This window comes from Hyperolius riggenbachi, chromosome 4, assembly GCF_040937935.1.
Source record: "Hyperolius riggenbachi isolate aHypRig1 chromosome 4, aHypRig1.pri, whole genome shotgun sequence".
Lineage (NCBI taxonomy): Eukaryota > Metazoa > Chordata > Amphibia > Anura > Hyperoliidae > Hyperolius > Hyperolius riggenbachi.
In genome coordinates this window covers 322,526,802-322,544,811 of record NC_090649.1, presented here as the reverse complement: position 1 = coordinate 322,544,811, position 18,010 = coordinate 322,526,802, and the positions used below count along the sequence as shown (strand labels likewise).

The 18,010-nt window shown below is 45.9% G+C and overlaps 1 long non-coding RNA gene across 1 annotated transcript in view; it reads left to right on the top strand.

Annotated features, from left to right (window-relative positions):
- The first annotated feature begins 3,275 nt into the window (after nt 1-3,275).
- The window catches only part of LOC137570805 (uncharacterized), a 58,211-nt gene continuing 43,476 nt past the window's right edge, over nt 3,276-18,010 (top strand). The window contains exon 1 of the long non-coding RNA XR_011031191.1: nt 3,276-3,468. This is a non-coding gene — a long non-coding RNA (uncharacterized lncRNA). The remainder of the gene's footprint in view (nt 3,469-18,010) is intronic.

The window sequence follows — 18,010 nt, the reverse complement described above, 5'->3', positions numbered from 1 at the left end:
ACTGCAAAGTGGGGTGTGCGTAATTATTCAGCCCCATTTGGTCTGAGTGCAGTCAATTGCCCATAGACATTGCCTGATGAGTGCTAATGACTAAATAGAGTGCACCTGTGTGTAATCTAATGTCAGTACAAATACAGCTGCTCTGTGACGGCCTCAGAGGCAACTGTAAACCTACCAAGACAAGGCCGTCCACCTAAACTCACAGTCCGAACAAGGAGAGCGCTGATCAGAAATGCAGTCAAGAGGCCCATGGTGACTCTGGACGAGCTGCAGAGATCTTCAGCTCAGGTGGGGGAATCTGTCGATAGGACAACTATTAGTCGTGCACTGCACAAAGTTGGCCTTTATGGAAGAGTGGCGAGAAGAAAGCCATTGTTAACAGAAAAGCATAAGAAGTCCCATTTGCAGTTTGCCACAAGCCATGTGGGGAACACAGCAAACATGTGGAAGAAGGTACTCTGGTCAGATGAGACCAAAATAGAACTTTTTGGCCAAAATGCAAAGCGCTATGTGTGGCGGAAAACTAACACTGCATGTCACTCTGAACACACCATCCCCACTGTCAAATATGGTGGTGGCAGCATCATGTTTTGGGGGTGCTTCTCTTCAGCAGGGACAGGTAAGCTGGTCAGAGTTGATGGGAAGATGGATGTAGCCAAATACAGGGCAATCTTGGAAGAAAACCTCTTGGAGTCTGCAAAAGACTTGAGACTGGTGTGGAGGTTCACCTTCCAGCAGGACAACGACCCTAAACATAAAGCCAGGGCAACAATGGAATGGTTTAAAACAAAACATATTCATGTGTTAGAATGGCCCAGTCAAAGTCCAGATATAAATCCAATCGAGAATCTGTGGCAAGATCTGAAAACTGCTGTTCACAAACGCTGTCCATCTAGTCTGACTGAGCTGGAGCTGTTTTGCAAAGAAGAATGGGCAAGGGTTTCAGTCTCTAGTTGTGCAAAGCTGGTAGAGACATATCCTAAAAGACTGGCAGCTGTAATTGTAGCAAAAGGTGGTTCTACAAAGTGTTGACTCAGGGGGCTGAATAATTACACACACCCCAATTTGCAGTTATTGATTTGTAAAAAATGTTTGGAATCATGTATGATTTTCATTCCACTTCTCACGTGTACACCACTTTGTATTGGTCTTTCACAGGGAATTCCAATAAAATATATATATATATATATATATATATATATATATATATATATATATATATATATATATATATTGCTGCTATATGTACTAGTGCTGCCCATATTTTTTTTTATATACTTTTTTAATTTTTATACTATATATATATATATATATTACTCAAAATTTAAAAAAAGTTCTTTTTTTTTATTTGTACGCATGCTTGCAGATAGCTTGTAAGATCACAACTTGCAAGCGGTGCGCTAAAATGCTAACATTATAATGAAACCCTTAAGAATAATTGTATCTCTTTTGGTAAAAAAAAATTTTTTTTGCATAAATTGAATACAAAGGAGGTTAAGGAGAAATTTGGACTCCCGAATTTCCCCTCAATGGCGATATATAAATGGTCACCTATAGAAGTGCCCAAACTGACATTACTAGCAGGGTGCCCAAATTTCCAGTTTTCTATCCTCCCGTCCCTTATAGGTAGTCAGACAGCTATGTATGCGTGACTAGAAATCCCATCGCAGCCCCCCCCCCCCCTCCTTTCCTCCCTACCAAAGCAGTGTACAGCAGTGGGGTGAAAGAACTTGCCTCTCCAGGTTTACAGCCAGCTGTGGGGGAGGAGCTTCATGGTGGCTTGGAGGCGGGGCTCAGCACTGCAATGTGGGGGCGGAGCTTGTGGCGATTTGGGGACAGGGCTCCGAGCGGCCCCCCTGCACACCCTCAGAGCGGAATATTGTGTCTTCTATAAGCTATGGACTATGGATGAATGTCAACAATCTATAATTTCAGAAATCTAATTCTATTGCATCCATTCTAACTCACCACTGCCATTTCTACTTCCAGCCGCTAGGGGGAGCTCCAGTTGCAGTTTTCTTCACTATTAGGACAGCTGCTTGTTTTCTCTTCTTGTTCCTGCAGCTTCTGCCGCTAGGTGACAGTGTAGTGAAAAATTTTGCTACCCATCATATTTTGCAACTTGCCATAGAGAACAGTGTATGACTGTGTAGGCGTGGCTCCTCTCTGTTAACACGCCTGTAATTTTTTGCAACCACAGATCCCATTGAGCTAGAAGGGGGATTGTTCCCTCCAGGGGTGTTATTAGTTGAGCAAGAGGGGGACTGTTCCCTCGGGGGGAGGGGGTTATTAGTTGAGCAAGAGGGGGGATTGTTTCCTCCAGGGGGGGTTATTAGTTGAGCAAGAGGTGGGGTTTGTTCCCTCCAGGGGAGGTTATTAGTTAAGCAAGAGGGGAGGGTTCTGTGTGAGAATAGGATTTGGTTGGGTTGCATTTTCTGATACAGATAGGTTAAAGTCAATGGTTAGGTTGCACTTTCTGATAACTATACCTATAAATAAGTGCAACCGGTTGCAAAATCTGATAAAGTTGCAAAAAATTTCACCACAACGGGCCTGAGAGCTCCGGTCTATCGGGGGATGCAGAGCGAAGAGACACACGTCTGTCTCCGCCGCTGTCGCTCGAGATGTGTGCCAGGAAGGGTGACGTCATGTTAGCTCTTGTGACGTGCCTGTGCTGGTGGCCGCACGCGTGCCGCTGAGGATGGCACATGCAACCCACGTGACCACAGCCCCTCTGCTATTGCTGTGCTAGAAGGTAAATACAGCTCTAATAATTCCATTCTGTCACGAGCAATAGCCTCTCTGCATGCCCTGTATTATTGCTGAATACAGAGCTATGTGGAGGTGATGCATGTAAACTGGGACAGATGGGGAAGTGTGTGCTGTGCCAGGGAGGTTACGGGGAAATTTAGACACCCGAATTTCCCCTCAATGGTGATATCTAACTGGACACCTATGTCAGAGCCCAAACTTCCATCGCTAGCAGGCTGCGCACATTTCCAGGTTTCTAACCTCCCATATCGGTGGCCAGAGAGACATTTATCTGTGACCAGCGAGGCACCATGTATATGTGACTGACTGAACTCGCCTCTCAGGGTTTTCAGGCCGATGTGGGGGCGGGGCTCAGTGGCGCGATTCAGTGTCAACAATCTGTAAACTAATTTCTGCCCCCAGAAATGTAATTCTATTGCATCCATTCTAACTCACCACTGCCATTTCTAGCTCCGGCCGCTAGGGGGAGCTCTTGTTACAGTTTTCTTCACTGTTAGGACAGCCGCTTGTTTTCTCCGGTCTATTGGGGATGCAGAGTGAAGGGACACGTCTGTCTCCGCCGCTGTCGCTCGAGATGTGTGCCAGGAAGGACGATGTCATGTCAGCTCTCGTGACGTGCCTGTGCTGGTGGTGCCGCTGAGGATGGCACATGCAACCCACGTGACCACAGCCCCTCTGCTATTGCTGTGCTAGAAGGTAAATACAGCTCTAATACCAGTCTGTCACCAGCAGTAGCCTCTCTGCACTCATTGCTGAAGACAGAGCTATGTGGAGGATGGAGGTGATGCATTATATGTAAACTGGAAAAGATGAGGGAGCGTGTGCTGAGACATCTATGCAAAAAATGCACTGAGGATAAAATTGGGACGGTAAAACCGAAATTGTTTTGGGGGGGTAATCAGAGCTAAAAATCCTATTCTCACTCTGAACCATCCCTCAACTGATGGCTGACCTTAACACCCCCTCTTCCATATATAAACTTAACCACCTTCCCCTCATGGCAAATTTCCACCTAAAAACAATATTTTAATGAGTGCCTACATCCGCAGTGAACTCTTTCTCCAATAGCGGGCGCCCTTATTTCCTAACCCATGTGCTGAGCTGTGTATGCGTATCATTTAGCAATGTATTGATATTTCCTTGTGTAAAGTTCATGTATATAGAAAGCTATATATGTGTACAAGCTAAATATGGGCTAGAAGGCCATCTATCCACAGGCAGTTAAAGGCGGTAAATTCACCGCCTTACAGCTGTTCCCGTTGACCGGCCTGTCGCTTGCTAACACAGGCATTGTATAAGCGCCCCATGGAGCGGACATGACATGAGACAGTATTTTGTCGCCCGGTCATTCTGCTGCGCATCATGTGACAGTCTGCCATTGTGCTGCATGTAATTGCAGCCAAAAGGCACTTTGTGGCCGAGAGGCGGAACTGCCCGATAAGCGAGTAGTTCAGTCACCCGTTGAAAAGAGGCCGAAGGGTCGGTTCACACGGGCTCCTGACAGTGTCTTGTTTAGCTAATGCTGAACGCTTTTCTGCAACAGAGAAGAAAAGTGTTTGCTATCGGTTCCCGTCATTCCATCGACACCTTTTGAGCACCCTAGGGGGACATGGACCGAGACACCAGGATCTGTTGTGTTGTTTATACAAATGATGCGAAAAGCCATAACTGTCGTTTATTAATTGCACCCATACACTGCTTGAACAGCAAACACAGCAATGCCCATTTGAACTGTCCCTAAGACATGAAAGAGCACCTGAAGTGTACTCAACAATAAAAGTGATATCATTTACATGTAGTAACGATAAAGAATTGGAAATGGAAGATGTATCAAGCGAAGTGTATCAAGCGAAGTGCCTGAAACCCTGCCGTAACCCCTCCTCTTTCCTGGTTGTTCTCCTAAAACCTTGCTGGACCAGCCCCAGCTTTGTGGTCACCCCCAGTGCAATAGCCTAATCACGTGATTCATTCTTGAGGAGAGGAGGACTCTTACACGATTAGTCCGCGGCTGCTGAGCAACAGGCTGTTTCGGTCACTTTTAGGCCAAGTAAGTAATGTGCAGTTTCAATTGCTGATTTTTATTTATTTTTTATTACACAGTGATGTCACTTTTATTGTGAGCACACTTCAGGTGTTCTTAATTTTGCTGAGCAACAGGCTGTTTCAGTCACTTAGCATGTTTTACAGTTTCAATTGCTGCTTTTTTTTTTTTCTATTACTACACGACGCCACTTTTATTGTTAAGTACACTTCAAGGGAACCTAAAATGAATGTAAAAAAAAGTTTCACTCACCTAAGGCTTCTACCAGCCCCCTGCAGCCACCCTGTTCCTGCACCGTTTGACGAAATCGACACTTAGTCACTGTGGGGGTTCAGAGGATTGTTCCGTGATGACGCAAGCACAGGCGACTGCAGGGGGCTTGTAGAAGCTCCAGGTTATGTTCACTTTAGGTTACTTTTCAGGTGCTCTTAAATGTATTTATTTATTTTTTTTGTCTGTGGGTTAGGGAGAACTTCTTTAAAGGGAACTGCGCACGTCCTCATTCACACTCCCACCACTGGGAACGTCCTGTGCATGCGCAATGGATCAGAACAGTAGCGCTGCACATTATGCTCACTTTGTATCCGGTACAGTGAAGTCTTCAGTCATAAAAAGGTATGCTTGACTTTTTCTGGTAAGCGTGCATTTAGTGGTAACTTTTCCATATTCCGTTGGCTTTTGTGGGCGTCCAAATCTCCAGGTGACCTTTTTTTTCATGTACGCAGCAGTAGAAACTGGTTTGATGCTACAGATGTCACTTTTTTTTACTTCTGTCATAAGTAAAGATCTGCTTCAACATGATCACATTTATGATTGCTAGACCTACCATGCCAGACATTCGATTTGTTTTTAGTAAGTGAAAATATTAGAGACCCTGAAGTAAAAAAAAAAAAGTGCCCAGGGGGCAGGGGCGTAACAATAGATCATGCAGGGGATGCAGCCACAGGGGGCCCCGTGGTGAAGATTCTTTTCCCTGTCCTGAGAGACTGACAACTAAGGGCATGGAGAGAAAAAGCTTTCTGCTCTCTGCACAATTGTACCTCATGACTGCATCTGCTCAGCTACTGATTAGGAATCATACAAAGTTTTGTAGACAGTCCCTATTTAGTGTGAATCAGGCTCGTGTATACATGGCCCTGCCCAAGCCTTTCAACCCCCTTTCCAAGTGCTGTGTACTGTAGTGATGCTGGAGAAGCCCGCAGAGCCAGTTCTGCTCCATCAGAAGAGGACTGAGTGTAATAAGCTGAGGCTGGGAGAACACTGGTCTGTCGGTTTTCTGTATGTGTTTTCTGCACACCTTGGACTTGATTTACTAAACCGTGATAACTCAAATATCACACCTTATGACAAGATATCACACCTTATGAAAAGATTTCACACCTTATCAAAGTGAACATGTCTTATCAGGGTAGCATAGCGAGCGATACTAACTTATGCCTGCTAATTGGCAATGGCACTTGGTCCTGCCCTGAGCCCCTGCGGGTTCGTAGTGCTCGCTATACTACTCTGATAAGGCATGTTTACATTGATAAGGTGTGATATCTTTCCATAAGATATGATATCTTTCCATAAGGTGTGATATCTGAGTTATCACGGTTTAATGAATCAAGCCCCATGTGTGTCTGTATGTGTGAAAATATGCACGTTTTATCACAGAAGCTAATGTAATTGATAGAGAAAATGCATGCAGTGGCTGACTGCTGTCAGTTTTTATCTGCATGGGGAAACACATTTAAGGGTGCACTAGCCAATTTATTAACATTGGTTCTCAGTTTACCTGTGCTGAAACCGACAGGGTGGGGGGAGGGTAGGGGGGCCCCAATTCAAAATTTCTCAGGGGTTCCCAGCAATTTCTAGTAACGCCCCTGCTAGGGGGGTACTTACCTAGAAAGGGGAAAGCATCTGGATCCTTAAGAGGCTTCCCCTGTCCTCAGCAGAGGCGATCCAGTGGTGGGACCCTGAAAGTCCTCTTGTCAGCGCTGCACACATGTGCAATAGCATCTTTCTGCTTGGGCTCCGTCAGAAATAGCTGAGCCCGATCCGGTCTACAGAGCGGATCCAGCCGGGCTATTTCCGTTCCGCCAGAGCTGTAACGTAAAGCTGCTACTGATCGGGGATTCCAGTGCTGGATCAAGCTCGCTGACGAGGATGGGAGAAGCCTTTTCAGGATACAGAGTCTTTCTCCTCCTGAGGTAAGTTTTTTTTTTCCTATCAGTTGCTTGGCATCCTGCTGATCTTTCATGCATCCGTAGTGTCTGAATCACACGCCTGAAACAAGCATGCGGCAAATGCAGTGAAACTTAAAGGGAACCTAAACTGAGAGGGATATGGATGTTTCCTTTTAAACAATACCATTTGCTTGGCAGTCCTGCTGATCTATTTGCCTGCAGTACTGGTAATTACACAGCTGAAACAAGCATGTAGCTAATCCAGTCTGACTTCAGTCAGAGCATCTGATCTGCATGCTTGTTGAGGGGTTGTGGCTAAAAGTATTAGAAACACAGGATCAGCAGGAGAGTCAGGCAACTGGTATTATTTTAAAAGGAAAAATTCATATCCTTCTCAGTTTGGGTTCCCTTTAAGTCTTTAACATCTTATCTGCATGCTTCGTTCAGGTTCTATGGCTTTAAGTAGTAGAGGCAGAGGATCAGCACGACAGTCATGATATTTGCATTCTTTAAAAGGAAATAAAAATAGCAGCCTCCATATCCCTCTCACTTCAAGTGGCTTTTAAGGTGCAACAATAGTTCAGCCAGGCCACAGAATGGGTCCACCAGGTGGTGAAGCATGTTGCATAGTTACAGGAGGTGTGTAAGAATACAGTGCATGTGCTTACAGTGGATGGTTAAGTGTACAACACAGGTGCTTACAGTGTGTGGATGAGTATACAGAGCAAGTGCTTTTATTGGTTTATTTATTTATTTATTGTATTTATAAAGTGCCAACATATTACTCAGTGATTGACATTAGTTAAGGTTACAGACAATATTTAGGGGTGACATACAGCAATAAGACAATACAGGAATATCTACAAACCAGATCACGCAGCACAGTATGAGTATAAAGTAATGCTTAGTCAGTCACTGGATGGGAGCATGGAGATTAGGCAAGTTAAGTTCACTCAGATTCATAGGATGGGTGTACTGTAATGGAGGTGCATGAACAGGTAGGAGACGTAAGGAGGAGGACCCTGCCCGAAGGCTTACATTCTACAGCGAGAGGTAGGGACACAAAAGGTAGGGGACCAAATTTCAGCTGCGGGTTTAGAGCACTAGTGGGCGGGGGGGAGGGGGGTTGGCCAGAGTGAAAAGTTGATTTTTGAGGGCCTTCTTAAAGATGTTGAATGAAGGGGAAACCTAATTCAAGGAGGACCCTGCCCAAGGGCTTACATTCTACAGCGAGAGGTAGGGACACAAAAGGTAGGGGACCAGAGTTCAGCTGCGGGTTTAGAGCACTAGGGGGGGGGGGGGGGGGATGTAGGCCAGAGTGAAAAGGTGATTTTTGAGGGCCTTCTTAAAGATGTTGAATGAGGGGGAAACCCTAATGGTGTGTGTGTGTGTGTGGGGGGGGGAGTTCCATAGTGTTGGAGCAGCTCTTGATAAGCCTGATCCGGCCGTCGCCGCTATCCTCCGCATCCTGCATCCTTCATTATGGCTTCCGCTAACTTCTGGAGTTGGTGCTTACTGCGCAAGCCTGGCCGCATGCCCTGCCGCACTAACGCCACCAGGAGCATTCTGCGTCTGAGGTGTACTACCGGCCCCGACTGGCTTAAGTTACTGGGTTATCCATATTCATATCTGGGATATCCATAACGGATCATCAGGAAGGCGAAAAAGGATGGGGAGGGAGCAATCATGACGAAGGTGGCTGAGGGAGCCCCAGGTTTGTATGGGGTTTTTTTTGTTATTATTGATGTACATTTTAAGAGCCAGCATGCTGGATCTTTAGTGCTCCTGGACAACCCCCAAATGCATTGTTCTCCCACTAGCCCCGCACCCAAAACTACTTTATCTTGCACCCTGCATATTCTCAGTTGAACATATATGCAGATTTACTGCCCTGGGGTTTCTTTCAGCCCATAGAAGTCTGTGAGTCCCTCTCTGCAGGTCCGCTTGGGCTTCACGCTCCCGCTCTCAGCTCCGTAGTGGGTTGGGGTCTTCGTCACAAGTGCGCTTCCACCGCCGGGAGCATTCTGTGCAGGCGCAGTAGCACTCTACCTGCAAAAGTGTGCTGGATGTATTCATTGCAGGCTTTCTTGTATGTGCTACCGACCAGTCTCCCTGTTTTAGTATTTACGCTTGTGTAGGACATAAAGAGTACTTGAGTCTTGACAGGCTCTGACTTGATGATGAGTATTAATTGGGGAGAAGGGGTGTCGTGCGGTTAAATACTTAACCTGTTCTAGCGTCATCCCTCCAAAGAGCAACTGCTTTGCCTCCCTTAGGAAAAAGGGCCCTTGCCATTTTCTTTTTTTCTTCAAAGTGGCTTCCGAGGCTCTGGCCACCCCCATCTGCATTGCCACTGCCTGCCCCTAGCTCAGCAGCCACTGCTTAAAGGACAACTGTAGTCATAAGAATATGAAAGCTGCCATATTTATTTCTTTTTAAATAATGCCAGTAGCCTGGCAGCCCTGCTGGTCTATTTGGCTGCTGTGGTGTCTAGATCTGACAATTTTGTCAGAAGCACCTCATCTGCTGCATGCTTGTTCGGGGTTTATGGCTAAAAGTATTAGAGGCAAAGGATCAGCCGGATAGCAATGTAACTAGTATTACTTAAAAGGAAATAAATATGGAAGCCTCCATATTCTTCTCATTACAGTTGTCCTTTAATAGGTGGGGTCGTGCCGCGGCAGGGCAGGTGGAGGTTTCCAAAGAGCTTCAACAGTCTTCATCAGAAACATAGCCATGACTGTGTTGCTAAGGAGGGCATGGAGCATCACCTGTGACCTGGAGATGTCACTATAGGTAAGTATATATAGCAATAGAGTCAGCACCGTCCAGTATTCTTAAGCTCTTTTATTAGTTAAAATAGCATGATGTATGCTGGCAGCATACATCATGCTATTTTAACTAATAAAAGAGCTTAAGAATACTGGACGGTGCTGACTCTATTGCTATAGATACATTGGGGTATCCTGTGCAGAGATACTGAGGGTCACAGCACGTCATCTATCCTCTCCTGGGTGCATGCTTCAGCTTGGAGAAAACTATAGGTAAGTATATTCAGTACTGTGCTCCAGGTGGTATTGGCTCCATGGGCGAGCGCCTGGGTGAGTGGGTCGATTCACATCTACAGCCCCTTGTTTTGAGATTGCCAGGGTACTTACAGGACACTCGCCACGTTTTGTCCAGTTTTGCAGATGTGGGAAGAACATTTTCATTGGGTGACCTTGGATGTCACCTCTTTATATTCCTCCATTCCGCAAGGACTTGCCTTGAAGGCTCTATGTTTCCATCTTGGGAAATATTCAGCCTTTGATGCCTATTTGCAATCCTACCTTGTGAGGGCTGTGGAGTACCTCCTCACGCACAACTATTTTATGTTTGATGTGGGGTTCTATCTCCAGAGATGCGGAGCTTCCATGGGGGCAACGTTTTCCCCCTCCTTGGCCAACCTATACATGGGCTGGTGGGAGGAGCTCCGCATCTTTGGAGATGAGAACCCCTTTGCCTCCCATATCGTTTGGTATGGCAGGTTTATAGACGATTTGCTTTTGGTGTGTGTGTGGGGGGGGGGGGGGGGGCTCCCAGCCTTTTGGAGGATTTTTTGGCTTATGTCAATTGTAATGAACTCAATCTGAATTTTACTATGAGCCATCATAATATACATATTGACTATCTGGACCTGACCCTGACTGGAGACACTTTACTTCACTGAGTTTCCACCAGGACTTATCGTAAGCCCACAGCAGGAAATTCTATACTCTTTGCCAGTTCTTGTCATCCTAGACATACCATAAATGCCATTCCCACAGGGGAATTCACTCGGGCAGGCCGCAACTGCTCCAACCCAGTGGTATTGGAACAGGAATGCAATTTGGTTGAGGAAAGATTAAGACAAAGAGGGTACACTAGGAAACAGTTAGCTTGGGGACGACTCAGGGGCACAAGGAAACCACGGAGTGAACTTTTACAAACTAGGAGCCGGACTGGGGACCGAGACGACACGGTGACTTTTATAACTGAGTACAGCCTTGAGTTTAATAAAATCACAAACATTGTGAAGAAATATCTTCCAGTGCTGGATTCCGATTTTAAGTTCAGGGCAATTTTAAAGAAGGGGTGTCGCTTCTCCGCCAGAAGGGCACGCACCTTGGGATCTATCCTTTCGCCCAGTTGTTTTCAGTCCGCCCTTCCGTCTCGTACCCCTACCTGGCTTGCAACAGTGGGATCTTATCCCTGTGGGTTTTCTACCTGTAAATATTGCCACTGTCATAAAAAGGGATCGTCCATCCTCTCTTTTGCGACTGGTAGCACTTTCCCCATTAAACAGTATGTAAATTGCAACACGAGGTGCGTTATTTATGTTATTTCTTGCACCTCGTGCCGCTTGCAATATGTGGGGTGCACCACTCGCAACTTGAGAGCTCGCATTGCTGATCATTATTGTGGTACAAACTGGAAAACTTTTAAGAAGTTGGCAGTTTCTAAACATTTTGAAAACATCCATAAGGGTGATCTCTCTTCTTTTGCTTTTCAAGGGGTAGAACAAATAGTGAGTCCTAAGAGAGGCGGTGACACTCACAAATTACTTTTGAGGCGAGAAGCATATTGGATCCACAAGATGGACACTCGCACTCCAAGGGGTCTCAACACACGTTGGGATCTAAATCTAGTTTATGATTGCTAATTTTGCCTCCTCTATTTTTGCTCCTGTCATACAGAATTCAAGTATGTTTTTTACTCTTTTTCTTTTCTATATAGTTTGCTATTTGTTACTTGAAGCTTTAATGTTTCTTCCAGAAGTGACTTTTTATACATTATATCTTTTAATACCATTTGACTATTGTTATTAATGATAATATTTTTCTATGTATTCATACATTGTGTGTATTTGTAATGTCTCCTTTAAGGTGATGGCTGACTGAGGTATAGGGTGGAGTTTGTTGCTCTCCCACCTACTTAAAGCCCTCCCCTTGCAGGTTCACTTTTAGCTATGACTAAGGGCAGATTGTAAGCCTGACACGCGTCAGTTGAACCTTGTGGTTTTATGCATTTGTAATGTGGAATTCCTGAATAAAGAATACCAGCTTTTTTCAACCAATGGTCGGTTTGCGGATCCCTCTGTGTACATTTGTGGACTGGCTTGGCTTACCTGATCCTGCACCCACTGGTTTGTTATATAGGGGGTAGAGCGTTTTGAACTTTCAACTTTCTTCTAACTACTAGCTAGTAGTTAGCCCAGTGTAGCCAGTAGTTACCCCAGTATAGCTGCCCCAGTGTAACTAGGAGAGGTGCCCTCTTCCTTCCCCCTTCCTTCCCCCAACCCCCCCGCGGCCGTCGCTCCTGTTACCTTGCTATACTGGGCAAACTATACTTGCTATACTGTGGTAACTGTACTAGCTATACTGGGCTAACTGTACTAGCTATACTGGGATAACTATACTTGCTATACTGTGGTAACTGTACTTGCTATATTGGGCTAACTGTACTTGCTATATTGGGCTAACTGTACTTGCTATATTGGGCTAACTGTACTTGCTATACTGGGCTAACTGTACTTGCTATACTGGGCTAACTGTACTTGCTATACTGGGGTAACTGTACTTGCTATACTGGGCTAACTGTACTAGCTATACTGGGCTAACTGTACTAGCTATACTGGGCTAACTGTACTTGCTATACTGGGCTAACTGTACTAGCTCTACTGGGCTAACTGTACTAGCTATACTGGGCTAACTGTACTTGCTATACTGGGCTAACTGTACTTGCTATACTGTGGTAACTGTACTTGCTATACTGGGCTAACTGTACTTGCTATACTGGGATAACTGTACTTGCTATACTGGGCTAACTGTACTAGCTATACTGGGCTAACTGTACTAGCTATACTGTGCTAACTGTACTTGCTATACTGTGACAACTGTACTTGCTATACTGGGCTAACTGTACTTGCTATACTGGACTAACTGTACTGGCTATACTGTGGTAACTGTACTTGCTATACTAGGGTAACTCTACTAGCTATACTGGGCTAACTGTACTTGCTATACTGGGCTAACTGTACTTGCTATACTGGGCTAACTATACTTGCTATACTGTGGTAGCTGTACTTGCTATACTGGGCTAACTGTACTAGCTATACTGGGGTAACTATACTAACTATATTGGGGTAACTATACTACCTAACTAACTATACTGGGGCAACTATAGTCCTTATACAGGGGCAACTGTGTTAGCTAACTATACTGGGGGCAACTATACCTAGATACCTACTTACCTATATATTACACTCAAAATCGGGGGGAAAAGGGGGAGCAGCCGCCGCCACTAACCACGCCCCCCAACCCCCCCGCCCTCCCAGGGGGGGCCCCGGAGAAAATTTTGGTCGGGATAGTGGGCCCCGGGCTCAAAAAGGTTGGGGACCTCTGCTTTAAAGGCTATCCAAGCTGAAAAGTAAAAGTTCCAGCACCTAGAAGTCTGTGTGGTCCGTTACTGCAGTTCAGCTGCCCTGCAGTGCGCCGCTAGCCCCTTTGTAAGATCACCAACTCCAGCTGTGGTCACGGTCTTCTGCACATACGAGGGCATCTCTGCGTGCCTTTCACAATCTCACGAGAATGCGAGAGGTGCTTGGATACGCCCATACATCCGCAGAAGGCCGCAACCACAGCTGGAGTTGGCAAGCTTATGGAGGGGAAAAGTTGTGCATTGGAGGGCAGCTGAACTGCAGCAACAAACCAAACAGTCTGCAAGGGGCTGGAAGAAGCCCCAAGTAAGTAAAACTTAACTTTTACTTTTCAGCTCAGATATCCTTTAAGAGCAATGTACAAAATACATTTTGTTAAAGATGGATAATGTTTACCAAATTTGATATTGTAAGAGTCTTGTGCTCATCATTTTGTAAAGACAGCTGAATAGTGATGTATGTACTGTGTTTATAGAGTGTTCAACATTACATGTAGTCTGTTTGTCTATGGATGTTTAGGGGGTGCTTTGTGGTACAATGGTACAAGCAGTGTTCTTCCCAGAGCCTATTGGCCAGGCATTCCGCCTAGGTAAAATTGGCAGAAGCCCAGCTGACTTAATTAGCCCCTGCCCGGCAAGAAGAAGAGGGGGGGCAGGGGCACAGGCAGAAGGATGTAGCCGCTTACCGCTAGGGAGCCAGTGATGCATGCAGGGCCGGATTTGTACTTTCCAGCGCCCTAGGCCAGCTGTCACCAACCGCCCCCCCCCCATTCTGTCCAACTCTGACTAGTTTGAACGCCCCCCTCTGTTTTGCTGCTTTGCCCTGTTCACAGAGGCGGGACAAGGTCCTCCAGCACCCAAGGCTGAGACACCAAAGTGCGCCCCTCCATCTCTCCACCCCAGCCCTCACACACTGATTGCTATTAGACTAAGAGGTGCCCCAGGGCCCCCAACACCTTAATCTCTAGTTATCTGGCTTGTTGTCACTTCCATGTATCTCCTTTTCTTATTTCTTTCTGCTTCATACACAATTAGGAATGACAGCTGAATGAATTGTGCGCCCCCTCCTACACTGCGCCCTGAGGTTGGAGCCTCTCCAGCCTGTGCCTCGGCTCGGCCCTGCCCGTTCAACAAAGAAGCAGTGCATGCTCTGTCCACTCCATGTAATTTTGCGCTCCTGTCTGCATGCACAGCAGGCGATAGTGTTCTGGGCTTGCATACTTCAGAAATGATGCTCATGTGTGAGCACTCAGCAGCACTTGTCAAGTACACATACCCATAACACTCCCTCGGCTCCTGTGCACATGCATACAGGAGCGCAAAATCACAAGGAGCCCCAGTGGACAGCGCTGCTTCTTTGTGCTCTGTGCGACTAGCTGTAGTCAGAGCCACAAACGGGACAGAGCAGTGCAATGGAGAGAAGCCCATCCAAAACAGAGTCCAGGTAAGTAGAAGGTTCTGACACTACACACACTGGCATAGATGTAGTGTAATGCTAGGTACACATGATGCAATTTTCGGACAGATTTAATGTCAGGTCGATTATTTCCATCATGTCTGATCTAATTTCAATTTTTCGATCAATTTTCTGTTCACTTCTATGAAAAAACATTCAGAAAATTGATTGGAAAGCATATCGGACATGTTGGAAATAGTCGATGTGACAGTAAATCTGTCAGAAAATTGCATTGTGTTTACCCAGCATAAGCTCAGGTGTACTTTACACAGTGACAATTTAGCACTTAAGACAGATCTCAAAATCAGTCAGCAGGAAGTTTTGTAACAGAATAACACTTTTTATTGGCTAACCAAAAGAAAAACAGTGAGAGCCGTCTTCAGACTTGTGTACAAGATGTTAGGGACACAGCTATATATACAGTCAGCAGGAGATCCATTGATTGTTTTGTAAATGTAAATAAATGTAACACAGTTGTCATTCTGTTTCAAATCATCCTGTTTTCACTGACGGCTAACACATTACTTTGCAGGCAAAAAATGCCAGGAAAGAGTTAAACTGTAGGACAAAGAATGTTGTTGTCATTCTCTAATAGGAAAAAAAAAGCCATAAATTTGACAGGTCTGAGGTCTTTAACAGCATTGACCTACTAATAATAAACTAACATCAGTCAGCGAGAGGGAGAGCTGCTAATTCCTTCCCGTGAGTGAATGCGTGCTGCATGAAAAAAACTTATCGGAACTCAAGAGTTCTGCTACTTGAGCCGATATATTTTTCTTCTCACAGCAGATTGTTTGTCCCCTCTTATCATACAGGTAACAGCAGATTCTGACTGCCATAACACACACTTTGTACAAGTAAGAGAGATGCAGGGATCTCTGGAATTCAGGCAGACCAGAGCAAAGCAGGAGAGGTGATTTACTTTGACATGTGACCTCTTATCTCTCCAAGTCCTGCGCCCTGCTAATTTTTATCGCCCTAGGCCTTGGCCTCTGTGACCTTCCCAGAAATCCGGCCCTGGATGCATGGGGGGGGGGGGGGCTATCTCTGCCCTGACTGATCTGACTCCTTGGACCCTGAGTAATGCACTGTACAGGGGATCTGGATGAGGGGACAGGGTTGCCAGGGTGACATTGTACTGGCTGTGGCATTGCCACATGTACTTAGGGGGGGGCTCTCCGTCTGAAAGAGGTGTTTGAGGATCTCGCAAATGCCATTGGGGGGGGGGGGGAGTGGGGGTCTTTGGCACACACACACACACTCTTCGGTGTGACCCTCCCTTTCCACCCAGCTTGACCTTAGGGCCTTTTTCCACTAGCTGTGATCTGCTTCAGAAAGCAGCAGTCTTGATGATCGCAATGGGCCATGTGATAACGTGTAAATTGCAGTGCTCATTTCCCAGTAGCGTACGTCATGTTTTTCCAAATCTAAACCGTCGGGTGATTGTGCTCCGTTTCCGGCAGCTAAACAGCACAATCACAGGTAGTGGAAATTGTAGCTTACGCGATCTCAGCGTGATTGCGCTTCCTAGTGGAAAGGGGCCCTTACTTCCCTACCTGGCTACTTTTTTATGCCACCCGGCTGGAAAAAAATTCTGGGGAGAACACTGCTAAAAAAGAGAATGAAGCGAGAGATAAAGAGCAAAGAAAGTTGAAGGATGAGGAAAAAATGTATGTCTCAATGGGTCACGTGACCAGCTCTGCTTCAAAATGAAAAGTACTTGTTGAATGCGATTTGTAGGAAAGCAAAAGAGAGACAACACCGAAAAGGAGGAATTATTCTACATGCATAAATACATACAATGACAGCAATAAAATAATTGTTTGTGGAGTATGTGAATAAATTGTCTTTTTATCAAGCGACAATTTCATGTCCTTTTTGGAGTGACCGGTCCACCACCGACACCCGAATGTTTTAAACTTTTTAGCGTACTTTTATCTTTTTGGCGCCTCTGTACATCTTATGATCAAAATTTTCCACCCTGGTGGAAGGGTGATATACCCCTCTTTCTTCTTCAGAGAGCGACATCTTAATCCTGAGTGGGGACAGGTCTAATCTCCCCACCTGCCTATACAGTGGTTGCCTATGCGGTAACCCTTGTTTGTGAGTATAATACATACTTGTCATTTTTCTCCTGATTCCAGTACATACTACACTATATTGGGCTCTCGGTTTTTCTCTGTTTATAGCAATAAAATACCACACATGGCATGCCTGTAATGTGATCTGTAAAAGAGAGAGAGTGGCCTACTGGGGATGCTGGGAGTGGAAGGGGAGAGAGATAGCGGCTTTTTAATGGTCTAGAGGAGAGAGTTATGCTGGGCATACATGGCTCGATGCCCCCTTATCAATCAAGCCGCTGATGGCTTGATTGATAATATCCGACGTGTCTGATCGCCGCGGGGATCGATTCCGCGCTTGATCCCCGCAGGCGGACAATAGCGGCGAATCAATTGGGAGATAAAAAGCGCCGGCGGGTACGAGCGGGAATCGATTCAGGTGCACAAGCGGGGACACGGCAGGAGTCGATCCGATTAGCCGCCGGATCGACCTGTGTATGCCCAGCATTAGGCTAGTGAGGAGATGGGAGAGAAGGTCAGGGCAGATTCTAAGTTGAATAGCTCTCAGAGCACAGCTGTAAAATAATTCCCCCCCCCCACAGAAACCCTGTGAATCCGCAGCAAGAGGAGCCCCCAGTGTTAGGTAGTCACCTGTACATGTAACTAGATGTGGAGCCCCCATTATTGTTAGCCAAAGAGGGCCCCCAGGATAAGGTGGCAAGAGAGAGCCCCCTAGTATAAGGTGGCAAGAGAGTGTGCCACTAGTATAGGTAGCCAGAGTGCACCCCCATATATGTAGCTAGACCCCCCAGTATAGGTAGACAGAGGAACCCCCCAATGTTCAGGTAGCTAGAGAGTCCCCCAGGATAGGTAGCCAGTTAATCAGGTCATGTCAGCACAATAGCCAGACCCCAATTACGTGTCCGAAAGGGACAAGCCATGCAATCAGTAGGGGAATATATTTGTTACATTCCCCTACTTTGCCTAGCGTGGGAAGAGACGTCTCTCAGCTTCTGAGGTAGATAGGTAGCCAGAGAGCCAACGCTACATCGAAAAA